The sequence below is a fragment of the Bacillus rossius genome, chromosome 8 (assembly GCF_032445375.1).
Source record: "Bacillus rossius redtenbacheri isolate Brsri chromosome 8, Brsri_v3, whole genome shotgun sequence".
In the NCBI taxonomy this organism is placed as follows: Eukaryota; Metazoa; Arthropoda; class Insecta; order Phasmatodea; family Bacillidae; genus Bacillus; species Bacillus rossius.
In genome coordinates, this window is record NC_086336.1 from 21711566 (window position 1) to 21739356 (window position 27791).

Consider the following 27791-nt stretch of genomic DNA (forward strand, 5'->3'; position numbering starts at 1 on the left):
CTAAAAATTCCCGTTTTGAGGAAAAATTTCCCGTTTTCGAGGGAAAAATTCCCGTTTCGAGGGAAAATTAGGATTTCGAAAAACCTCAAAAGTCGTTTTGCCTTAGAAAAAACCCAAAATCCTAAAAGCGGCTTAATAATCCTTTGAGCTAGCCACTCTATTAATAAAATTTTAATAAAAATATGAGTCCTCGGTTCGAACCCGACGAGTGCAAAAATAAAAATGGCGTCCGATCCTTCCCTCTTGGTGGCTTCTGGCAGACTGACTCCCACCACTCTGTTCATAGTATATTTATCGTCAGGTAGTATGATGTCATGTCCGCCATCTTGAAAATCAATAATTTTTTTGTTAGAAAAACGGGAAAAAATTAAAAAAATAACTAATCGAATTAAAAAATAAAAATTAAACAAATTATTACTTAAAACCACTGTTGAACATATCGTTATTGTCACCATCTTGGATAATATTTAATTTTTGCATGTTTCGTTATGCCTGCCATCTCGGTTGAGTACGATGTTATCGTTACACTTTACATTATGACCGCCATATTGGATCCTATTAATGTTGCATGTTTCGTTATGGCAGCCATCTTGGAATCGTGTAATTATTTAGATAGAAATTCGGGAAAAAATCCATAATTCATTAAATAAATCACTCATTAATTTACATATTGATTCGATCAGTTCCTGTCCTTGGTTCGATACTCGATCAATGCAATAATGTTTAATTTTATGTAAAAAAATAATAATTTCAATAAACCATGTTCAAAATTCTTAAAGAGGCTTAAAATCCTCTACTACCATCATCTTATAAGCCATCATGTCCGCCATCTTGGAAATTCGTAATTTCAATGCTAGAAATTCAGGAAAAAGTTCAAAACTCATTAAATAAATTTTGCAACCAATAAAATGATCAATTAGATCGAATTAGGTCCTTGGTACGATTCCGGATGCTGAAGAAAAAGTAAATATAACAACAATTTAACATAATAGTGACAGGTTCGTAAATAAAACATCGCAAATTCTTTCACATAATAAATTTTATTACAAAATCTATATTTTACTACAGGATCACTTGCAAAAGCCCTGCATAGGCGTGAAATGACTAATTCTTAGCTCCAATCGGTTTATACTAGACAGAGACCAACCAGAACCTTTACAGATATAGTCCTCCTCTTCTTGACAGAGTTTCTGGATACCGTTTTTAACAGTTTGCTTCACATCGTCAGAACTGTAAATTACTGCAGCCGATGTCTTGAATGCACACTTCCTCACTTCGTCTTCGAATGGATACGGCTTTCCATATATACAGTCCAACCACAAGTTATATTTTGATGGACCGTTTGTTGCTACATCATCAGTAAGCTGATTGATTATGTCCTCTCTGATATCATCAAGAAAATTACAAATGTCTTTTGACTCACCTAACGTATTTAGATAATAGTAATCTTTCAATTTTCCACGAAATGCAGACTGCGCCAAGTAGAACCAATTATCATTCACTTGTAATGCACCGAACACAGTATTAGGTTTATTTTCATGTCCAGACATTATAGCAATCGGTTGCTGCACATTGGTTTTCTTGCTTGTACGCTTACGAGTCTCCAATCTAAAGCGAGGAGTCGAAATTTCTACAGGTAGTTCTTCAGTAGACACACGGACTTTACCGTTGCATTTTTTCACATGCCGTCGCAAACTATCAATACGTGTAAACCATTCATGACACTCATCACAGCGGAACTTCATGCGAGATGGATTCTTCTTGCATTTACTCCTCTCATGTCTTCGTGCTACGTGAGAAAAAGTGAACGACATATCGCAGCCTTTCAGACCCGATCCAGATACTGACGTTGCCGCAGTTGCGACATCTCCAGGCATACTCTTATGAACATCAATGCATCGTTGTTGAATAGAAACCTTTACTTTCTGCCGAACAGCAGGACCTTTGCATGTCTTCATGTGCGTTTTCATATTATCTTTTCTGGCAAACTACTTATGGCATTTCTCACAAACAATCATTTTACGATAAAGGTTCTTGACACATTCTCTCTTTTCGTGTCGTCGAGCATTGCTGTTGTTTGTGAAAATCTTGTCACAGTAACAACACCGATGTCCGTTAGTTGTTGAATCACCAGCCATTGAAGTCTCCATTGAGGCTGAAACGAAGTTCGTCGTGTTTTCCTGTGTAGCCAGCACCACCGGCATTAAATTCTCTTCTGCTGGTGGTACCACGACTGTTGAAGTCTCCTCCAGTGTTGTCAGAGGCGTTGCCGTCGAGATATGCTCCTTCCTCGTCGCCGTTGACGTAAGGGTTCCTGTAGACGATGGTACATCCTCCATCAAGTTCGACGTTAAAGTCGGTAAAGATGCCATCGAGTTCACAAGAACAGGTAATTACGCGACTTATGCACCAGAAGAAACAAACTAGGCGATCCTTACACCGATAACGTCAGTAACAAACTGAGCATCCTGCTGTCTAGGACTCGCTTATATACATGCACAGGATGGAATAATACGCTAGTCAAATCAAGAACCATCAACAATAATACTCGAGTCAAAACTACATTAAAAATAGAAGCCCACTCAACGAAAAAGGCAACACATTTGGAAGCAAATTCGACATATGAAATGGACACGCAATGCACGCACTTGCAGATTTCATCACAAAGTTAACATTTAAATTTCATTCAAGCGAAGTAGCAAGCCAATGTCACATCATCATATTAACATCCTATTGGTCATACTATCCTCAAAATTTCACAGTATTATAAATCACACCAGTTATAGACGGACTTATGGTTTCTAACACACAACATTTCAGTCATTTTTCTTTAATAAATTCATATTTTAAAATGCAAAATATACATGGTAAACGAAGAACCAGGTACGTAAATATTTTATATACTTTATGTACACTGTAGACGTCAAGAGCTTGAAAGTACATATGTAAGAAAGATATTTAATAAAACTCATATTAAATTGTATATTTATTCCCATTAATACACATCAGATCAAAAAAAGTAGGTTTTATTATATAAACCTCGAATTTCTTAGTTCATGTTTCTTTGAGGACGTATAAATTTTCAGCATTTCGCGAACCAAGTAGAAGTTTTAGTCTATTCTTCAATCATTTGGATTGTCTCTCGATGAACAATTGGTCTCATGTGCTACGGCTTCCATCTTCTTTACATATTTGTTATTATTAGTCTTAAAATCCACGCATCCGTGTAACTATCACAGACGCAAAGTTATCATCATCATCGTAGCTGTCATCAATATTATCATGAGCTGCATCAATATCACTCATTTTATGATATCGTTTCCGCATTTCAGTTGTCAGAGATTTACCACAATCTATGATCTTGTGAGCTTCACATTATTCTCTATTTTTTTGTAGACATGGTTAGTTCCATTCTCGTTTTCTTTAAAAGCCTGTGTGTCCAGTTTTATTATTTAATCCTTCAACCCATAATCCCAAACACAATTAAATCATCGTAGTATACAGAAAAAAAATCAACAAAGTTCCTTTCATTTAATCTTAGGAACCGCATCATCCTTTCCACCTATAATATAGTTTCTTGAGCCCAAGAGTCTTTCATTGTATACCATGCAGTGTTCTTCAAGAGATGTGGTATACTTCTAGTTCTACATACAAATCCATCCTATCATTGATTTATTGACACATTAGAAAAAAAAACCTTAAAGTTAATTTTTATGTGTTTTATTAAATTATCACTTCGGCTAAAAATAATTACCACACATAGTGTGTTATTAAATTTTCCTTCTTCATCTTCAATGCTAAGTTCCTTGATAATAAATCCATACTGACTAGAGAAGCCTTGGAGGTTTACACATTTCGTCATGGTGGTCGAGACGAGACTAAGCCGGTAATGTACTGTCAGGTCTTAGATAATAGACGACACAATCTACCTTGTTGCAGGATGTCTCGATAATGTCCGGAGCCTCCTCGTCACAATCACTAGTGCAGTGATGACCGAAGTTGCAGACCTCAAGTTAGAAGTAACCATCCTCGGTGACGTAGTGCACACGGCGGAATCCGGGCGTTACTTCCGTGTACTTTGCAGTTGAAACGAACAGCATTTGCTTGAATTTGTAGCAGCAGCTGTATACCCACACGACTATGTGTTGACTGCTGTGTCTAGGGTGTTGACCTCAGTTTATTCCGCTAGGACCACCCTCCAGTCCAGTCACATGTACCGTTGCTTCCGTTGTTGTCCCCCGCCTTGCTGGCGACCTCCAACATTCCAACACAGTGATCAACCATCCAAGCCCTAAGCATGCTAGCATTGTGTCTTGAGATCGGACCTGGACATCCAAGTTACATAGAGTAAAATATACTCTGAAATACATAATAAAGAGAAAATTGATATAAATAACATTATACTTTGCTTAATAGTTCCAGAAGTAATGAACGCACTGCTTGACCAGGAACAGGTGTAACTAAATATTAAATATATTTAATATTTTATTTTCCATTACCTTTCGTGGTATTTATTAATCATTCACTCTACGAAAAACAACTCAAGACAATAAACCTGACCAACGAATTAAATACAGTACCGCTATGCCTTACATGAAAGTATAATTTTTCGATAATCTGAATAACCTATAAATCGTTCATGTACAAAGCCACACATACAGGCCAATTGTATATGGACCATGAGACCGAGTCATGACAATATCAGACGTATAGGCTAGAAATTTCAGAACCGCAAGACCTTCTTCGTCTTTAGATAATTACAGTCATTTAGACCATCATGAAATTTTAATACATACTAAAGGACCAAGCGACCTTGAAAAATATTTTAGTAACACCAAGAGGTTTTGAACTAGTAAATATTCAGTCACTATATATTTTACTACGCGCAATCAACAAAAAGGAAGCACCATCAACGAAAAGGCAGCACAATCAAAAAAGGCAGCACATTTGTAAACACCATCAACAAAAAGGAAGCACATTTTGGAAGCACCATCAACGTAAAGGCAGCACATTTTGGAAGCACAATCAATAAAGAGAGCAGATTTGGAAGCACCATCAATAAAAAGGAAGCACTTTTGGAAACACCATCAACAAAAAGGAAGCACATTTTGGAAGCACCATCGACATAAAGGCAGCACATTTTGGAAGCACAATCAATAAAGGCAACACATTTGGAAGCACCATCAACAAAAAGGAAGCACATTTTGGAAGCACCATTAAAAAGACAGCACATTTTGGAAGCACAATCAAAAAACGCAGCACATTTTGGAAGCACAATCATTAAAGGCAGCACATTTGGAAGCACCATCAACAAAAGAAGGAAGCACATTTTGGAAGCACCATCAAAAAGGCAGCACATTTTGGAAGCACAACCAAAAAAGGCAGCACATTTGGAAGCACCATCAACAAAAGAAGGAAGCACATTTTGGAAGCACCATCAAAAAGGCAGCACATTTTGGAAGCACAATCAAAAAAGGCAGCACATTTTGGAAGCACCATCAAAAAGGCAGCACATTTGGTAACACAAGTTACGAGAACTAAGTCTTAGTTAGAAATCAGAATGCAAGAAATAAAAACATTAAATTTTTACTTTTAATATTTAATTTATTTCTTAAGATTATACAAATAGAAGTAAAATAAGCCATTATTGTATGTAGCCAGCTTTCCTCAGTTCTTCGAGTATGAACGATATTTCTTTTATGCACGAATAGTTTCCTGCACAAAGCGAGCCATGTAGAAGTCTTAGCCGGTCAACCAATAAGTTTGGATCTTTCCACGATGTGTAATCAATCTCTTCTACCACCATCTCACTTGCTTGTTTATTATAAATACTTTTAATATCACAATCGTCCCAGTGATCATAATAAGCGTTATCAGATTTATTTATTATAACACGGCGTTTCCATCGTTTCGGTCTCAGGACACCGTTACATTCTTCGATCTTGTCAGCTTTAGGTGCTTCATCACAGTCTATGCTTTTGTCAACAGCCTCAGAGTCACTGTTACAATCACTGTAGATGACATCCTCTTCACCCAGATTACCATATGAATTCGATATCGATGATGTCGAAGTGCCATTATCGTCTTCATGCTTCCTTTTTAGGAGTCCATCATTTTTACAAAGTAAGAAAGATCTACTTGAATTTGGCTGGAATGTATTCTCACTTTACACGATAAGGATTCTTCCATTGTCTTCATTCTTCCATAAATCATCATCATCGTTCAATTTAAGGTCTTTGTCGAGATCGGAAGAGCCACGAACATAATCTCTCTCAAGACAAGGAAAATTATTGTCGTAATGCAGATCACTATTCCTTAGTCTAGTAGATCCATCGTTGTACTCTGGCTTGTACGCAGGCTTTACGTTACAAGTTCGATCATGTCTTTTTAAGCTCTCTCTCCGCGTAAACGACTTGTTACATCGAACGCAACTTATCATATTGCGTAGTGGATTTTTAACACAGTCATTCTTCTGGTGTTGTCTTCCATTCTTTCTCAAGATAAATTGTTTGCTGCAAAACTTACACCTGTGTCCTTTCGATACAGCGACAGACACCGAATCAGGATTCATATTAGTTACTGTGACTAATGTTAGATACAAACAGACAGTTTACCAATTGGAACCATTACTTAAATATATATATTTTTTAAATATTTCTTAAGCGAGAGTTAAGTTATCTCATGCAAAGGTACTTGTAAGTAGTTCTGCTTTTCAACAACAGATGACACCACGTATTGCTTGCAGGTTAATAATATTTCTTTCTTTCATGCGGGATGCAGGATTCTCACTAACGATCGCAATAGAGAGATGGCATCGCTAGACGCCAAGGAGAAGGTAGTTTGTTCTTCCAGTTAGTGTTTCTCAGATTTCTCAGGGTATATATATATTATTATTTGACTGAATAATGATTTTTTTTTAAATTCCACCTAATAAAAATAAAAAAGAAGCACTCAGAGAAAACCATCAGGGATGATGTCGTTTATAAACATCATAAATTACCAATTTTTTTTTAAAAAATTACAAATTTAATCCTGCTTAAGCAAAGAGTTCTAGCACAAGCCCGCTTGTGAAGAGTTCACAAGCGGGCTTGTGCTAGAACTCTCATTTGCTTAAGCAAAGAGTTCACAAGCGAACTTGTGCTAGAACTCTCATGTTGCTTAAGCAAAGAGTTCACAAGCGGGCTTGTGCTAGAACTCTCATGTTGCTTAAGCAAAGAGTTCACAAGCGGACTTGTGCTAGAACTTTCATGTTGCTTAAGCAAAGAGTTCACAAGCGGGCTTGTGCTAGAACTCTCATGTTGCTTAAGCAAAGAGTTCACAAGCGGGCTTGTGCTAGAACTCTTTTCTAAAGCAGGATTAAATTTGGACTTTTTTTTAAAAAATTGGTAATTTATGATGTTCATAAACGACATACTCCCTGATGGTTTTCTCTGAGTGCTTCTATTTTATTTTTATTAGGTGGAATTTAAAAAAAATTATTTTTTAGTCAAATAATAATATACCCTGAGAAATCTGAGAAACACTAACTGGAAGAACAAACTACCTTCTCCTTGGAGTCTTGCGATGCCATCCCTCTATTGCGATCGATAGTGAGAATTCTGCATCCCGCATGAAAAAAAGAAATAATATTTACCTGCAAGCAATACGTGGTGTCATCTGTTGTTGAAAAGCAGAACTACTTACAACAAGTACCTTAGCATGAGATAACTTAACTCTTGCTTAAGAAATATTTTAAAAATTATATTTAAGTAATGGTTCCAATTGGTAAACTGTCTGTTTGTATCTAACATTAGTCACAGTAACTAATATGAATCCTGATTCGGTGTCTGTCGCTGTATCGAAAGGACACAGGTGTAAGTTTTGCAGCAAACAATTAATCTTGAGAAAGAATGGAAGACAACACCAGAAGAATGACTGTGTTAAAAATCCACTACGCAATATGATAAGTTGCGTTCGATGTAACAAGTCGTTTACGCGGAGAGAGAGCTTAAAAAGACATGACAGAACTTGTAACGTTAAGCCTGCGTACAAGCCAGAAGACAACGATGGATCTACTAGACTAAGGAATAGTGATCTGCATTACGACAATAATTTTCCTTGTCTTGAGAGAGATTATGTTCGTGGCTCTTCCGATCTCGACGAAGAACTTAAATTGAAGGACGATGATGATTTATGGAAGAATGAAGACAATGGAAGAATCCTTAACGAGAAAAGTGAGAATACATTCAAGCCGAATTCAAGTAGATCTTTCTTACTTTGTAAAAATGATGGACTCCTAAAAAGGAAGCATGAAGACGATAATGGAACTTCGACATCATCGATATCGAATTCATATGGTAATCTGGGTAAAGAGGATGTCTTCTACAGTGATTGTAACAGTGACTCTGAGGCTGTTGACAAAAGCATAGACTGTGATGAAGCACCTAAAGCTGACAAGATCGAAGAATGTAACGGTGTCCTGAGACCGAAACGATGGAAACGCCGTGTTATAATAAATAAATCTGATAACGCTTATTATGATCACTGGGACGATTGTGATATTAAAAGTATTTATAATAAACAAGCAAGTAAGATGGTGGTAGAAGAGATTGATTACACATCGTGGAAAGATCCAAACTTATTGGTTGACCGGCTAAGACTTCTACATGGCTCGCTTTGTGCAGGAAACTATTCGTGCATAAAAGAAATATCCTTCATACTCGAAGAACTGAGGAAAGCTGGCTACGTACAATAATGGCTTATTTTACTTCTATTTGTATAATCTTAAGAAATAAATTAAATATTAAAAGTAAAAATTTAATGTTTTTATTTCTTGCATTCTGATTTCTAACTAAGACTTAGTTCTCGTAACTTGTGTTACTAAATGTGCTGCCTTTTTGATGGTGCTTCCAAAATGTGCTTCCTTCTTTTGTTGATGGTGCTTCCAAATGTGCTGCCTTTACATTGTCGGTGCTTCCAAATGTGCTGCCTTTTCGTTGACGGTGCTTCCAAATGTGCTGCCTTTTCGTTGATGGTCCTTCTATTTTTAATGTTGTTTTGACTCTAGTATTATTGTAGATGGTTCTTGATTTGACTAGCGTATTATTCCATACGGTGCATGTATATAAGCGAGTCCTAGACAGCAGGATGCTCAGTTTGTTACTGACGTCGGCGGTGTAGGGTTGGCTAGTTTGTTTCTTCTGGTGCATGAGTCGTGTCAATTAGCTGTTCTTGAGACCTCGATGGCATCTTTACCGACTTTAACGTCGAACTCGATGGAGGATGTACCATCGCCTACGGGAACCATGACGTCAGCGCCGACGATGTTGGAGCAGATCCCGTTGGCAACGCCTCTGACAACACTGGAGGAGACTTCGATATGTGCTGTTCCACCATCAGCTGAAGTTTCATCATCAGCAATGGATTCTTCAACTAATGAAGAGCGTACATTGCGTCAGTGCAAATACTGTGACGCATCATTTACTATCACCTCAAATGCTCCCAGACATGAAAGAAGCAGTTCTATAAATGTTAAAAGAATACAATTTCTGTGCAATAAGTGCAAAAAACTAATTTCACGTCTTGATAGCTTACATCTTCATTATAAAAAATGCTCCGAGAAAGTAAAGTGCGAGTATAATGAACCTGGTTATTGTTTTGACTCATGTGTTGTACCAGCTGATGAGACTATATAAGTGAGACCCTGGTGATATGGACTTCAGTCCGTCTCTGGCTGCTGTGATGAACGGATCGGATAGTTAGACTTGTATAACATAATAGACCTGTATCTAGCTATTCTTGAGAACTCGATGACATCATTACCACTATCTACACCAACCTGGATCGAAGGTCTACCATCATCAGTGCAGAGGACGATGACAACGACGTCTACAGCTACACCTGCTCTCTCAGCACAGCAGGAGATTTCGACGCGTGCAACATCTTCCGCAGAGCAGACCTCAACGGCTTCAGAAGTTAACATGTCAGCAGTGTTACAATGGTTGTCAACAGTTCCAGTGGCATTGATGAAGGAAGGAGCATCCAGCGGTGTTCCATCACCCGACTGCACGTACTGTGAGAAGATCAAAAACTTGAAATTATGGGATTATGTAATACACAATTGTAGTAATAGCTCTGAACGCATTAAAAATCAGTGCAACAGGTGTTTAAGCAAGTTTGTACAATATGGAAGATTAAAACGGCACCTCAGGAATTGTGATAGACTGGCTGTACATTCATCGGAATCAAGCTGTATATTTTGTAACAAAACATTGGCAAATATTCAAAGTGCACAACGAAAATAAATATATCACTGTCCTTTTAATGAAGGCGATAATTCGACTTTGTGTGCAAATTGTGGTGTACCAATATGTCGAGCTGATAAACTGAATAGACATTTAAAGTTATGTAAAGGACATAGTCCGTATAGTAAGAAGACTGTTTGAATCGAGAGATCCACGAAACGTTGGTAATTTGTCTGTGCGTTTTTTGTACTTGTGATAGTGTATAATTTATGTAATAAAAGTTTTTTTAAAAGAACTTAAGGTGTTTTTTATTTTCTCAAACCTGACACTTTAGTGGTACTTTTTTAAAATATTTAAGTTGTTTTGTATCGGCCAGGGAACGAACCAAGGACCTAAGTCGATCTAATCAATCAGTATATAGATTACAAATTTATTTAATGAATTTTGAACTTTTTCCCGAATCTCTAGCATTAAAATTACGCATTTCCAATATGGTGTACTTGATGTCTGATAGGATGATGGTCGTAGAGGATTTAGAGTCTCTTTACGAATGTTGAACATGGTTTATTGAAATTTTTGTTTGAACATAAAATTAAACATTATTACATCGATCGGGTATCGAACCAAGGACAGGAGCGGATCGAATCAATATGTAAATTAATGAGTGATTTATTTAATGAATTTTGAACTTTTTCCCGAATTCCTAGCTAAATAATTACGGATTTTCAAGATGGCGGCCAAATTTCAAGATGGCTGGTGTCACAGTAATAAATGATTACTGCACTCTAGCGGATAAGAATTAAACTAAAATGGCGTCATCGCACTCTCGCCGACGATACAATGATGATGGCTTCCAGCATCGAAGACAAGATGGCGGACATGGCATCATACTAGATGACGTTATATATACTTTGAAAAAAAAAAAGTGGTGGGAGTCAGTCTGCCTGCAGCCACCACGAGGGAAGGATCTGTCGCCATTTTTTAATTTTTTTGCCCTCACCAGGTTCGAACCGAGGACTCCGAGCTCCGTGTCGTAAAAGTTTTTTTTATAAATAATTTATTAAAATTTTATTAATTTTTTTTTTATAAATTTTAAATTTTTTTTTCATTAAACTCGGATAATATATTTAAAGATGTCGGCCGTAACGGAAATTACAACGGTGACGTCATCATCCAAAGTGGCCACTTGGAATAATGTAATCGGATGGATGGTTTGTTTGTCGCAAATATAAATGAAAAGCCATTCCCTTGCATTACTCTTCTGGTACCATGCTTGCCCGGTGCCAAGTCCGGGTAAAATTGTGGAGGCATAATTTCTAAGTAGTGTCGAGATGTAATATAGCGGTTCAAAACTGGCTCCAATTGCTTCAATTGCTCCAACTGCTACACACAACAATATTTTAAACACCAATATTTTATAAATACTCTTATCATCAAACCTAAACATATAAAGGCATACATAAATAAATAATAAACATAGTTTAGAATATGGCTACAGGTTCCAAACTTATCTCGACTTGCCTCGACTGGTTTACACATTGCATAACACTTGTAGGTTTTTAATTCAAACTTGGCGCCATCTGGCGACAATGCCTTGAATTAAAGATGGCCGACTGTGGCGCCATCTGGTAGCGACTTTATGAATTAAAGATGGCGGCAACGGAGAACTTGGTGAATACAGGCTACCGACTTGTCTCGTCTTGTTCCTTGACTTGTCTCGACTCTCTAGACTTGTCTCGACTCGTTCCCGACTTGTCTCGACTGACTACATAACACTTGGCGCCATCCCGCAGTAACTTTAAGAATTAAATATGGCGACGGTGGTGCGCTCCGGCGGTAACTTTAAGAATTAAAGATGGCGATGGTGGCACACTCTGGTAGCAACACTAGGAACTAAAGATGGCGACGGTGGCATCATCTGGTATCGATTATATGAACTAAAATATGGCGACGGTGGTGCCAACTACCAGCCAACTTGAGAACCAAGATGGCGGCGCCTCTGACGACTAATTTTTGAATTTGGCTCGCGATACTAGTGACATCTACCAGCCAACTTGAGAACCAAGATGGCGGCGCCTCTGGCAACTAATTTTTGAATTTGGCGCGCGATACTAGCGACATCTACCAGCCAACTTGAGAACCAAGATGGCGGCGCCTCTGACAACTAATATTTGAATTTGGCGCGCGATACTAGCGACATCTACCAGCCAACTTGAGAACCAAGATGGTGGCACCTATGGCAACTAATTTTTGAATTTGGCGCCATCTGGTAGTCTGTGCTGGAATTAAAGATGGCGGCTGTATAATAATTTTAATTTAAAATGTGGCGTCTTAGGTATGCATTAAGGAAGGCAAAAACACCCTCCCCCCTTTATCATAAACTTTCCGTCAGTACGTAGCATATATAGATTATTTATTCCACTATATCCCAACTGGTCTTGTGTCTGGTTGGTAAGGTGCCTGCTTTCTAACCTCGACATCCTGGACGTTTTCACGTCCCATGGATCGAATCCCAGCCTCGGTACTGAAAATATTTTAGTTAAAGAAAAAAATAAAATAATCCCTGCTGCTACCTGGTGGCGTCCAACAGAACTATATGACGTCACAAGATGGCTGCCTCCAGCAGACGAAAACACTATGGCGGCCACCAGCAGACGAAACAAGATGGCGGCTGATGATTACATCGAATTTCGAAAAGTTGAAGTTCGAAAAAAAAAATTCGAATCCAAGATGGCGGCCGTGACGAAAAGTGCAACGGTGACGTCACGATTCGAAGTTGGTGGAAATTTCTAGAAATACAAAATGGCGGATGGATTAGCATGGATTAACATATGGATTAGCATAGATTGGCATATGGATTAGCATAGATTGGCATACAGATTAGCATAGATTGGCATACGAATTAGCATAGATTGGCATATGGATTGGCATAGATTGACATGGATTAGCAAAGATTGGCATGGGTTAGGTTAGCATAGATTAGCATATGGATTAGCATGGATTAGCATACGGATTAGATGACGTCATCCAAGAGGTTGGCAACATCGAGGGTCGCAAGGCTAAAGGTCAGGTTCGAATTTCAATGTCAGGGTCAAATTTCAAGGTCAAGGTCAAATTTTAAGGTCATGGTCAAAGTTAATGGTCAAGGTAATGGTCAAATGTCAAGGTCATAGTTAAAGGTTAAGGTCAAGGTTCAAGGTCAAAGGTCATATTTAAAGGCCAAAGGTCAAAGTTCAAGGTCGGCTCCTGGATCCTGGGCCTGTCCTTGAATCGGTATTTGCTATCTACTAAATCCCTGAATCCCCCTCCCTCCTCCCCTGCCCCAGAACGAACCAAATACATTTACTAATGTGAGCTCTTGTCACAAAGAACCCGTGTCAGGATCAGCTAGGGCAGCTGTCACTGGGGTTAGAAAGCGTTGGATGTGATAAGGGCCTGACCAGCGAAAAGACAGTTTCGCCATCCTCTTATCCACTGCTTTACTGGTCGGATGTGACTTGCATAAGACGAGGTCACCTCGTCGAAAAGGATTTTTGACCCGATTCTTATCATATTTAATGCGACTTCTTTCATGTGAGTGCTTAAGGTTTTTAAGGGCAGCTGCCCAAATTCCCTTAATGTTTTTAGAATCCATAGGTAACAGATCATTCAAAGACCAAAGATTAGACAAGGGATTGTTCGGAGAATAGGTGAACATCAAATTGAAAGGCGAAGATTTATGTGACTCATGACGTGAATAATAAAATCCATCCGAAGCCAACGCAAATTTTTGTCCCAACTAACTTTATCTTTCGCATGGAAGGCAATTAAGGCCAAACGGAGGTTACGATTGAAGCTTTCCGCATGTGAAGGTGGAGGATAGTATGGTGACAACGTGATATGACGTATACCATGTGTGAAACACATAATTTTGAATAATTTGGAAGTAAATTGTTATCCATTATCCGAAACTATTGATGAAGAAACCCCAAAAATTTGGAATATGTAGGATTGAAGAGCCTGAATCAGCCTGAATCAGCTTTTCTTAATGGAATCAACCAAACAAATTTGGAAAATGCATCAACACAAACTAATAATACACTATTTCCATCTTTACTCCTTGGAAAAGGGCCTACGAAATCAAAAAATGATTTTTGCATAGGTTTGTCGGAGATTTCAGAAGACAAAAAACCTAAATGGGTTTTCAGTTGCCCATTTAATGGCAGCTTCAAGGTCCATATTAAATCCCACAACATTGTTAACAATGTCAGAGAGAGGGAAATATGAGTATAATTGAAGATCGTGGCATACAAAAGGCACTGAGTGTAACTAAGCGAGTTAGATAAGTAATTTATTTACAGAGAAAATAGAACCGGCTCAAGTACCGAGCCTTGTGGTACTCCAGATATGACCTAGTACCATTCAGATGTTGAGTTACTTGCAGTGAAGCTTTAATGTCTACAAGACAGGCATGGCTTGGATAATTTACTAAATTCATTGTAAAATAAAACTTGCATTCAAGTTTAACCAAAAGTATTTCATGATCAACACTGTCAACAGCATTACCAAATTTTTAAAGTGTAAGAAGAGTAACTTTTTTTTACGCCAGTAGCAAAAATAATGTCATCAATTATATTTGCCGTTACAGTGCTTGTACTATGACGAGCACGAAAACCAGACTGACTTTCGTCAAGAAGTTTATTACAATCCAGATGAGATTTTAACTGCTATGGTACTAGTATTTAAGTACTTTAGAGAGAACAGGTAGTATAGATATGTGATGATAGTCACACTAAAACAGGCTTCAAGGTTTTAGGGATAGGCTTTACGTATGCACTTTCCCAGGCAAAGAGGAATTTGCACGTTTTCCAAAGAAAAAAATTCACAAATAGGGGAAATCGGACAAGCTAAAACTAATTTAATTACTTTAATAAACCGTGAGTTCCAATTGCCAAACTCTTTATATTGTAAACTAATTTCTTAACGCATTTTATCGTTACATTATAGAAGTCAAATGTTTCATCATCATCGTTGAGATAGTATATTATTAGATTTTTGAGTTCAGGGGCCTTAGAAATGAAATTTTCTAAGAAATAAGAGTTGAACTCGTTAGAACTAATATTATCTACCTGTATTTGTATCTTTGTTTGATATCCCAACGTTCCTAAAATCACGCCATATCTTGGCCGGCGAGAAATGTCGTTTACCAATATTGGAGGTGTATGCAAATTTAGTGTGACGTAATTCTTGGGTATCCCAGTTTCTTAGAAAAAAAAGTATTTGATACTACATTATAGCGTTTAAGAGATAAATTATATATCCTGAAAGATGTATCCCGTCGAGCCATCAGTGAATAGATGCTGTCATTCACGGAGACGGAGGACGCGTCAATCGCTGGGTCTTCATTAGAACTCGCGAAGAAATAAAAATTAATTTATCTATATATATCATTAAATAGTTAAACTATCTTATGTGTCCATTTCATCTATTTCGTGCTAAGGTAACTGGACCGCTTTGTCAAACAAATCAGTTTTATTAAGATTTATTGATATTACTGTATCTTATTGTTTTAGCTAGAAACCTTGGTCTGCGAATAGAAAAAGCGTGACATACACCGTGCAGGGAGCTTGCACATGACACAGAACATTGTTAGAATTAGAGGTATTTATTAGGTCAAGCCACGAACTATACTTGTTGCAGTGGAGTGTGTTGTATTAAGATAACATAGTGTCGGATTACAGGAAGAAATAAAATCAGTAATCTTGAAGTGTAAAAAATTATTGTTTTTTCAAGTGAGTGTTTGATTAATATGATAGTAATTACTGAAATGTGTTATAAACTCAGTTTATAGCTCCTGTAAATCACAGGCCTTGGGTGGTTAGCTTTTCACGATCCAGCCCAATGAGCCTATAACCTTGTAGTTGAATTGAAGTTTGTGGTAGTGAACCTTTAGCCACGTCTCTGATACAATTATAGCGTGCAACCAAAGAATTTGAAAACCAGCTTCGAACGCGTGAAAGTGAGCAGGTAAAGACTGAGCGTTGACGCGGGCCATCTGCCAGCTGCGGGTGTGCAAGCGGAAAGCGTTTTGTAATAGTAAACTTGTCGGGGTTGAATGGCTGGGGGTTGGGGAAGGTAGGGGAAGGACAATCTTCAGGAGGAAGGGAAAGTGAAGAGGGTTCTCAGAAGCAATTGGAAGTGGGACACAGTACTGCCAACTGTTGTTCACTAGATATAAACGTAAAATTAGTTCCAAATAAGAGTTATTCACAATGGGTTGAAGCGAGAATCAGTGGATGATCCAAATACGAAAAGCAAAACACAAACATTCAAACACACGCACACATTACCACCAAAAACAGAAATATTAAATAGTAACTAAGTTAAAACGGTGTTACTATAATAAAATATCTGTACTTAATCATGTTAATAATAATAATAAAAAACATACACGTAATTGGTGACAGCTCCGGACAGAAAAAATTAATAAATAAAAATACTGACGTACATACATTTTTTAAGTTTCCTTTGTGAGCTGATGTATAAGCGCATATTGGTGCAGCAATATAATGTATTAGTAACAATTTAAAAATGCATATTTATCACTAGAACGAAATACGAGAGCCCATCAATGAGTAACTCACATAGGTAATATAAAATATGGAAAATAAAAAGCAATTAATGACAATATGAAAAAAATGCAAGTATAAAAAATTGATTACTTTTCCGCTTAACTTTCAAGCATGCTGAGACATTTTGTCCCAACGATGGATCAGTTTGAAAATCTCGGCCTCATTGAACCCCGTTGGCTTCGCACGGCCCGTTTGAGCTCGTCTTCCCGTCGAGGAACGTCTTCCTGGTCCAAACAGAGTGATGACAATCGGAGGGTGCTAGGTCGGGCTGTATGGTGCATGTTCCACAACTTCCCAGCCGTATCCTTGCACTTTTTCACGTGCACCAGTCACAAATGTTGATTGGCAATTCACTCAGTCAGTTAGCTCCTAGTTCATCATTCAGTAGCTAGACAAATTCATTTTTAGTAATTATTTTTCTACTTAACATTTTATAGTGATCGTTACTTATTTGATTCGCCTTCGTATATTTACTAACATAAGGTTTAAACAAAAAAAGTGTTTAGATTAATATGCTGTTTAAATATATCTATAACTATTGTAAAACTGTATTTGTCCTTTTGTATAGTTTTTTGATTGTTTGCTGGAGCATCATGCATAAATACTGGACCGATTTTGATGTAACATTTCTTTGTTCAAATTCTGCGATTACGGGAGTGCGAGATATAACAATAAAACCACATTTTCGCATATATATACTACAAGAGATAGTATGTGTAATTTCTCTATGTCCGCCACACGACATGTATCGAGGTCTGGCAATTCCTGTGATTCACCTTGGCAAGACCCGTCCGCTTATTGCAGCTTGCCCGGGGCAAACAACAGCGCTAGCAGTAACCGCATCCCAATATGTTAGCGGCTGTGATTCTTTCTAAAATTAGCATTTGCAGTTGTAATAACTGACTGGGCAAAGCGTTAAATGTGTAGGCACTTCGTGCTTCTCGCTTGGTAAGCTCTAGGTATGTGTATGTTAAAGAGCATCAAGTAGGCAAATTTAAACATGTTGGCGAAAAATAATAAATCATAAAATATTGACTACAGAAAGATATTGCATTAAACATAGAACATGAATTGCTATTTCAACAAATCGAAAAACTGCAGTATGTATAAATAGCAGTGTAGATTATTCCCCTATTCATTACTCTCTGAGTTCAATCCTAGAGTCCACGCAGACGAATCCGCAGGAAAATGGATCTTATAAAATCGAATAGTAATTAATATTTATAAGCGCGGTTTTCTAGTTGTTAGTACACTCGCCTCACACCTATTAATTCCGCCATCACTGATCCATATCCACCTCATCTCACTTAACGCAATCTTCACGCTGCGCTGGCCGGAACGACACGCCTGTCTCCGGGTGAGGCAGCCGGCTGCTGTGTGTCAGACGATACTGCCTCAGGCACTTCAAAACTACTGGACCGATTTTGATCAAACCTGATTTTTTTTTCTAAATTTTATGTTTATAATTAAAATTACCTATATATATGTTTTATCGCACTACAATGAATGGAGCCGCTTGAAGGGAGGAAAATTATCTTTTAACAAACAAAGAGTAAAACATTTTTTTTTGTTCTCTAAAGCACTACGACGCGACGCTATATTTTGCGTATTGTTCCAGAAATGACAGAAATTAGTCTGTGAATACACCTTTTTCAAATAAAGCTTAATCTTATAGAGCTGATTCAATGTTTAAGATTTTACTGTACCAAACCAACATTTTGATTTTTAAAGTTTATGGTTAATCTCAAAAAATGATGTATCTCGCTACCATTATGGGAGCCGAAGAGTTGTAACACTCATACTTATAAGATTTAAAATATTAAAAATGGAGATTTTGGGAAAATTTTGTTAAATAAGAAAAATATAATCTCGTAATAAAATAAAGCCGGATGTAAAAAACAAAACAAAGGGGAATCATGTTTAACTGAGAAAGAATAACCTTCAAAAGAGGGTTAAAATATAGCTATGGATTTAAAAAAAAATAATCTTATAGCCTAAACAAATCTAATCAAGCAGGAGGGTGAATGGTTTTTTGGAAGATTTATTTATTAGTAATAATAATACCTAATTATTTACTTATACAAAATATATAAATTTTGATACGAGTAAAATATAACTGAAATAATGATGTGTCTCTTAAAAATATATTAAAATATTGTTAGTAGGTACCTAAAGTGGCTTGAAAGAAATTGAAAGTTTTATTTTTATTTTGTAGGCATATCAACAAATTTTATAAACATGTAAATATCAGAAAATAAAAATCTAAATTAAAGTTAAATACGCCCGTATTTTACATATTTTAAACTAGGATATATTATAAAAAAAAGACGTGTGATTTCTTCAAAGTAAATATTTCCGAACACACTAAAACAAGTTATAAAATCACCGTACTTAAACTATATGAATGTAATCGTAAATTTATCTTATACTTAATTATATAATTGTCTTAGGTAAAAAGTATTTGAATTATTCACAAAAATGTCTGCCAGTGGTGCATTACCAGAAATATCCGGAAGATGACATGAGCGAAGCCGCTGGTTTTTGGCTGGTACAGTTATAAAAATATATTTGTGTTTGTATGTTTGTTTGTTTGTTCGAGTGTCATGCAAACACCACTGGACAAAAACACAGATATAAATTGACCACATACAAATTATATATTTTAATTTAAATAAAATATTATTGTTTATACACTAGATATACCATATTATATAATTGCATTACTTAAGATCGCTATTACAGTTTAATTTATTATAAACGTTTTTTCTCTTTCTCGCCCATCCTATAAAATAGGTACCTACCTACCATGGTTTATCCACAGCATTATTAACAATTTTTTTTAAACCGGCTATAGTAAACATTTTAAGTACAAAACAAGTTTCACAAGCTTTACTTTTAAGTATAGGCAGTGCAATGGACGCAGCATCTTCATCTGAATTTAAGTATAATTTTATGCTATAAAACGATTAAGCGTTTGCGTTTATGTTCATAATTCATATTCGGAAACTAATACCATGAAACTTAAAAATTAATTTATAACTAAAAATGTTTGAAGTTACAGCCTAACGGTTGGCACAGTTTCTTTTAATTTATGTTCTTGTATGGGTTAACTTTAGAAAAGGTTTTCAATTATGTGTAATACACGTAGTTTCACATCAATATTTGATTGGAATAATTATAAACTTTTAAATTTACAACGTATTATATTCCACATTAATTTTCAAATCAGTAAAATTGAATTACTTACATTTCAATAGCAGTCAAATGTGTTGTTACCTGCGTTTTCCTTTTCTTTGCAGAGACAATGCTGTAGGGTAGACCGGGGAAATCGGGTCACGGGGTAAACCGGGTCATCGTAACAAGATCTGCTATCTTGCGGCGAAAGAATGAACTGGAGTCTACGGAACCTACCGAAGAGTGCTGCTATCTGTCTATACAACCGTCCACTACAAGGCGAACATCGTCTGTGACAACATTCTGGTAGTCTGTGCGACATGAACCCGAACCTGTGCAGTCCTGAAGTGGAAAATTCTTAACAATGTAAGTTTTATTTTGTGTTACGTAAGCCTTTACGTTCGTATTTCGAAAAAGTATTGTAGTTTAAGTAATGGAGTACGAAAATATGTACCAAATTAACATTCTTCTGCATTACTGAAGCTCTACATGTTTGACAGAATTTATAATATTTTTTCTTTTCTTAAAAGTGCGAAATGGGGTAATTCGGGTCGCTGCCGTTGGGGTAAAACGAGTCACTGCATACAGTGGGGAAATCGGGTCGCTTCATATTTGCTCTATATTATGAAGCACTTTATTCTTTTTTCTCAGTTTTTAAGTTAAGACCTAATTTAAATAAGTGTAAAAAATGAATTTAAGGCACATGACTTCAACTTAAGTTAAAATTTGTAAGTACTTATAATAATATTGAAGTTTAGGACATGTTAAAATAATGAAAATATCATCCATGTAAATATAGAATAACGAGTTCAAAATGAAGCAGAGAGTTTGACAGCATATATATTGTCGTTTATTTTATTGACGAAATGATTTTTAATGAGGAATATGTAAACACGCTAAATTATTAAATAATGAAAAACGTTACATATTTTGTAATGCCAAGCCAGGTATTCGAAACCAAGTCATCTACACTCCTATAGTTTTGAGTCAGGTTATCTTCTAAGTTTAATAATATTTTAGGTCAAGATAAATGTTGTGCGATGTTGAATTTTTTAAGTTTGATAGTCTGAGTTAAGTTTATGTGCATGGTTAATGCAAAACTTGAATTTTGTCCACCAAGGTTTTCCGAATCTAAAAAAAAAATTAACATTTAAACTAAAAAAAGCTCTGTAGTTTGGGAGTGGAAAAAGTGAACAGGCTTATTATTTAGTTTATTACGCATATAAGTTGTATCAAATTAAAAATATAAACACCCTTTTCATTTAAATAGAATTCTATTTGTTATCATGTACGGTAGTTGGCATAACTTATGTCAAGGACAATAAATACTAGGGTTGAAAAGCAGCATAACTGCATCCTCTTTAACATATAATTTAGACGAAAACTACTGTGTTAAAAAACAAATGCATTTATGCTGCCTGGGTTATCTGTTATAGATGCCGAGGAACTACATCCGAAAAACTACTCATGGTTCCTGGTCAATCTCTGTGATGGATGAAGCTGTTAGAGCAGTAAAAGATGGCGAGTATTCTGTAAGGAAAGCAGCTAACGTGTTTGGTGTGCCATTTTCTTCTCTGCAAAGAAGAACATCTGCTCCAGAGAACTCGCCAGTGTCCGCAGTCGGTCGTAAATCGGTGCTACCACCTGATGTTGAGAAAGCACTAGCAGTGAGGCTTATATACTTATCTACTAGAGGTCTTGGCTTAACTCCGAGCAGTATACGCAAATATGCCTTCAAGTATGCCACAATGCATGGAATACAGCACAGCTTCAACACTGAAAAGAACATGGCTGGGGTAGACTGGTTTCATGGATTTATGAAGCGACATCCAGAACTTTCAATTAGAAAAGCTGAAGGTCTGTCTCGTGCCAGAATAAATGGAATGCAGCGTGAGACAGTAAATCAATTTTATGATAAACTGAAGTGGCTGACAGTGGAGTGCAATCTTCAAGGCATGCCGGAAAGCATTTACAACCAGGATGAAACAGGACTGCCAATGAACAATAAACCTCCTAATGTGGTAGCTCTGAAAGGTTCACGTGATGTTGTTTCAATGACAAATGTGGAACATGGAGAAAATGTCACAGTGATTGCATTTGTTTCAGGTACTGCTACTTACATACCACCCTTTGTAATATTTAAAGGAAAGAGGATGAAGAATGAATATTGTGACAACATGCCAGTTGGAACAGAAGTGTGCATGACAGAATCGGGATGGGTAAATGAGGAGGCCTTTAGCAAGTGGCTGGAGCACTTTAACAAACACAGAACACCAGGAAAAGTAATATTGATTCTTGATGGACATGCATCCCACACTTCACTTTCAACAGTTTATTTGTGCGAAAAGTTTAACATTGAAGTTTTGCTAACTCCCCCACATACAACACATGCACTTGAGCCCCTTGATGTATGTGTTTTCAAGCCACTTAAGACTTACTACCACCAGCAAGCAACGTCGTGGCAACACAGCAATCCGAACAGACCAATTACAAAATTAAGTTTTGGAGGAATTTTTAAAAATACCTGGAACTTGGCTGCAACAGTTGGGAATGGGGTGAAGGGGTTTGAAGCAACTGGTATTTACCCTCTCAATACCACTGCTATTTCAAGCCACAAATTTGTGTCAGAAATAGTGTTTTCTCCTGAGTCGTTGGAACAGAGCTGTGTTTCGATCTCTGATATGCCTACCACATCTTCTTCCCCGTCGATCCAGCAGATTGAATCTACGGACATCAGAAAAGAACATAACCTTTTCACTGCCAAAGATGTAAGTGGAAGGAGCACCACAGAAGAAGTGAGAGTCCTGTTACCAACACCGGAAAAATTAACACCAAAGAGAATAGGTAAACGAAAAGCTGTTGCTTCTCTAAGGCTACTGTCAAAAGTGAATCGCACATTGTTGGAATCCAGGAAATTGAAAAGCAAGAAGCAGGTGTTAAGTTCAAAGCACAGCAAAATCGAACCTCTAAAGACGAAGAAGCGAACAAAAGCTAAAAACACATCAGAGTTGGAAATTTTGGAAGAAGGCCAGGATGATGAGGAAGATGTTCTCTGCAACATGTGCAAAATTGCATACAAAGACATCAGAAGCTGCACTGCTGGAGACTGGATTCAGTGCCAGTCTTGCAAAATGTGGTACCATGAGCGCTGTGTCAATGCTTTTCAGTGTAAACAGTTTGTATGCGGAATGTGTCTGTCAAAACAGTAAAGAAAATCTGTTGACCCGATTTACCCCACTTGTGATCCGATTTACCCCACTTCTGTCCAAATCGGGTCAAAACATTTCATTTTCCTTTTATCAAGTTTAATGTCAATTCATAAGAAAGATTGGTTAATGTTTGTATGTAAATATGTACATAAATGTATAACTGATATTACTGTATATTATTTTATGGTAAATTAATATTGGTTTTATACATATTCAGGAATTTCAAAAAATTGACCCGATTTACCCCGGTCTACCCTATATTTTACGTGTCACATCGCATTTTAACGGATGAAATGTTAATTTTTTTAAACTATTGAATTCTAAATACATTAAGAAGCAAATCTAAAATTGTTTTTTTTTTTTTTACGGTGGTTAGTTTCTGCCCAGTGCCAAGATCATTTAACCGAATCATAAAACATACAAGATTATAGTGGGGAAATTTCTGTAGGTAGGTAGATATGTATTAACGTTAGACAAATGCATATTAAAATCTCGATATTTACTGCACATTTTATATAGATAGAATATCAACCTTAAGTAATTATAAAAACCAATATACATCCTAAACAAAGTTGAAGAATTCATTTTACAAACCTAAAAATCACTTTGCAGAACATTATTTTTTCATGCCGTATTTCAGTTAATAAAGTTATAAAAACATAGCCATTGAAAGTAATAGCCTTAGGAAAGAGATATTAAAAGTTTCGTGCATTATGATTATTTATTTACTTCACAATGACAAGTTTATTTTACCGCTGCGAGCCGCTCTTCTTGCATACGTTCAACTGTCGCTACGGCACACTGGTCGACACGGTCGAGTGACGCACTTGGTATTATAGCCCCAATATCACTTAGGTCCCTTTACTTCTGAGGCAAGTTTTATGACAACAGGTAGGCCGGTCTTCCTGGTAAAGTTCCATTGGTAGGAGATGCAAAAATTAAAGCGCCTAAACCATTGGCCGAGAGAAATAACGGGGAGAACCGCAGCTGACCTGTTATTGGCCAGGGCTAATGGCTGGGGTGTGGACTAAAGGAGTACGGTCAACTGACGCTACGACCGATCGCTGTATGTCCGCTTCAAACAGTGTTTTCCAACACGAAGAAGAAAGATCCACGAAAGCGTAAAGCTAACGTCGGTGACATTGTGCGAATCTCCAAGCAGAAAGGTATCTTCTAGAAAGGTTTCACTGCGAACTGGAGTCCTGAACTTTTCCGTGTGACACATGTTCGTGAATCAGAGCCTAGGACCTACTACCTCGAAGATTTGGACCACAAATCTATCCATGGCGGCTTCTATGCCGAAGAGATTCAGCCTACATTGTATCCCGATATGTACTTGGACAATGTCACTTTAGTGGTACTTTTTTAATATATTAAAATTGTTTTGTATCGGCCAGGGATTGAACCAAGGGCCCTAGTCGATCTAATCAGTATATAGATTACAAATTTATTTAATGAATTTTGACCTTTTCCCCGAATCTCTAGCATTAAAATTATGAATTACCAATATGTTGGTCTTGATGTCTGATAGGATGATGGTAGTAGATGTTTTGAAGTCTCTTTAAGAATGTTGAACATGGTTTGTTGAAATTATTATTTTTTTTCATAAAATTAAACATTATTGCATCGATCGGGTATCGAACCGAGGACAGGAGCGGATCGAATCGATATGTAAGTTAATGAGTGATTTATTTAATGAATTTTGGAACTTTTCCCGAATTTCTAGCTAAATAATTACGGATTGTCAAGATGGCGGCTAAATATCAAGATGGCGGGTGTCACAGTAATAAATTATTATTGCACTCTAGCGGATAAGAATTAAACTAACATGGCATCAGCACACTCTCGCCGACGATACAATGATGATGATGACTTCCAGCATCGTAGACAAGATGGCAGACATGACGTCATACTAGGTGACGATATATATGAATGGAAAAAAGTGGTGGGGGTCAGTCTGCCTGCGTCCACTGTGAGGGAAGGATTGGCCGCCATTTTTATTTTTTTGCACTCATCGGGTTCGAACCGAGGACTGCGAACTCCGTGTCGTAAATGTTTTTTTTTTTAATTTATTAATTTTTTTTTTATAATTTTTTAAAAAAATTTCATTAAAATCAGATAATAAATAAAAAAGTTAAAGATGGCGACCGTAACGAAAATTGCAACGGTGATGTCATCATCCAATATGTCGGAAAACACATCGCCGGAATGTTCGTGAACACAATGACGTCATCCAAAATGGTGGATCCAAAATGGCCGCCGTGATCTACTTGTCCCGTTACATTATGTCCCGTTACACTGTGTCCCGTTACGCTCATCCAAGACGGCCGCCGTGACGTCAGAGATGTGGCTCGGCTCTCGGCTCCACACCCTGAACCCTGTTTCCGGACATACTATTATATACTACTGCTAGATTTTCGAAAAAAAATATAATTCATTAAAATATTATCTAATTAAATTTTACAATAAAATTTATACAAATACCCTAGTTTAAAACCTGGCAATGTCATTTGATTAAAAATTGCGTCGGATCCTTCTTCCATAGAAACAAATGACAGACTGACATCCCACCACTAATGCCATGGCAGATATTATGCAAGTCGGTATGATGTCATAGCCGCCATCTTGGGTCCACCATTTTACTGTCGTCTGGTGATCACATATTGTTTTCGTCTGCTAGAGGGTGCTGCCGCCATATTAGTATAATTTTTACCTGCTGGAGTGCAGTATTAATTTATTTCAAGGGTGGCCACCATCTTGAAATTCTCTAATACTAACATAGAAATTCGGGGGAAAAAAATCCAAAAAACATAAAAAAATTCCCATGTTAAATTAATGATTGATTCGATCGATTCCTGTCCTTAGTTAAATCCTTGGTAAAAACCACTTATTTAGAAAATCATGGTGAACAATTCATATAGTGACTGTACAGCCACCATTTTGGAAATTCGTAATATTTGACTTTGAAATTCGAAAAAAAAAAACACTTAAATATTCAAAAAATCAAACACCTCAGTTCGATCATTGATCAATGCCAAAATGTTAATTTTAAGTAAAAAAAAAAAATACTATAAAAATGACAGGTTAGAGAAACAAAAATAAAAATATTTTACAAAAAAATTATTTATTACATAAATTATACACCACTACCAAAAAAGCTAATTTTGTAAATTATTTAGCATTTCTCGATTTCTGCATCTAATACCCACAAATTAAAATAAGGCGTTAATTCCCACCACTTTACATAGGATCGATAATTTTTTTTTGTTTGAGAAACTTCTCCACCAAGTATGTATCGGGTTACATAGTGGGCTGAATCACTTCGGCATAGAAGCAACCACGAAAAGGTTTTTGGTCCAAATCTTCCAGGTAGTAGGCCCTAGGTCTTCATTTACGTCCGTGGGTCACACGGAAAATTTTGGGACTCCAATCCACATTGAAACCTTTCTCTAAGACGCCTTTCTGCTTGTAGATTGGCACAATGTCACCGACATTAGCTTCACGCTTTCGTGGATCTTAATTATTCGTGTTGGAAAACATTGTTTGATGCAAGTGATCGTATTTTACGTCTTTGGGCTTCGTTTTCGTAGAAGAATGCACATTGGAATTGTTTTCGCATATTAGTTTCGGCAAAATATACAGCCACTATAATTTCCCTTAGCCATGATCCGTCACCATATCTTCGTGTGCAAAGTTATGTTAAACAATTCGACAACAGAAGTTTTGACATTAATAAATATAAGGTTTTGTTTGATGCCAAACTTCTTCATAAAAGCCTTGAAGGTCGTATTGTAGAATTCATTGCCGAGATCCGTTTGCAGATATAATGGTACGCGCGCATCGCGCAAAATGTCTGTCATGGCCTTGGTTATGTCGATTGCTTTCTTCGAGTTCATAAGTCTGGCCCAAGCGAACTTGTTATACACATCGATGACCATCAACACGTACTTAAAATATTTATTTATCCCGGAATATGGCATCATCTCAACAAGATACGCCTGGAATAAATATTTAATAGTATAGGATAGTCGGTCAGGGCTGAGGCGCCAGGCGCTGGTGCCTGGTGCCGACTGCTATCTTTGATTTGTGACGACACGGCGGCCATTTTAGACTAAAAAATGTCTCAACATTGACTCAAAATAAATCAAATTGACTGAAAAATTCCCGTTTTGAGAAAAATTCTCGTTTCTTCCACAAAAATTCAAAAATAAGGATTTCAAAAAACCTCAAAATACTTTTGCCTTAGAAAGAAAACGTATTCCATGTTGAGGCTTAAGCATACATGTCTACAGTCTCCGATAAGCAGTTTCTAGGAATAAGGATGCCATTACCGCCATCTTGGATTATGATGTAAACGTTGAAATTTCTGTTATGGCCGCCATCTTGAAAATATTTATTTATTATCCGTTTTTAATGAATTTTTTTAAAAATTATAAAAAAATATGAATAAAATCTAATAAAATAACTTTGAAAAAAGTTGCACTTTTCGTTACAGCCACCATCTTGAAAATCCGTAATTATAATGCTAGAAATTCGGGAAAAATGTTAAAATAAATTAAATAAATTACATAATA

The 27791-nt window shown here is 36.8% G+C and overlaps 1 long non-coding RNA gene across 1 annotated transcript in view; it reads right to left on the bottom strand.

The window, feature by feature from the left end:
- The window catches only part of LOC134535284 (uncharacterized), a 54393-nt gene extending 34271 nt beyond the window's left edge, over positions 1-20122 (bottom strand). Inside the window, exon 1 of the long non-coding RNA XR_010075598.1 lies at positions 20082-20122. This is a non-coding gene — a long non-coding RNA (uncharacterized LOC134535284). The remainder of the gene's footprint in view (positions 1-20081) is intronic.
- Positions 20123-27791: the final 7669 nt, after the last annotated feature.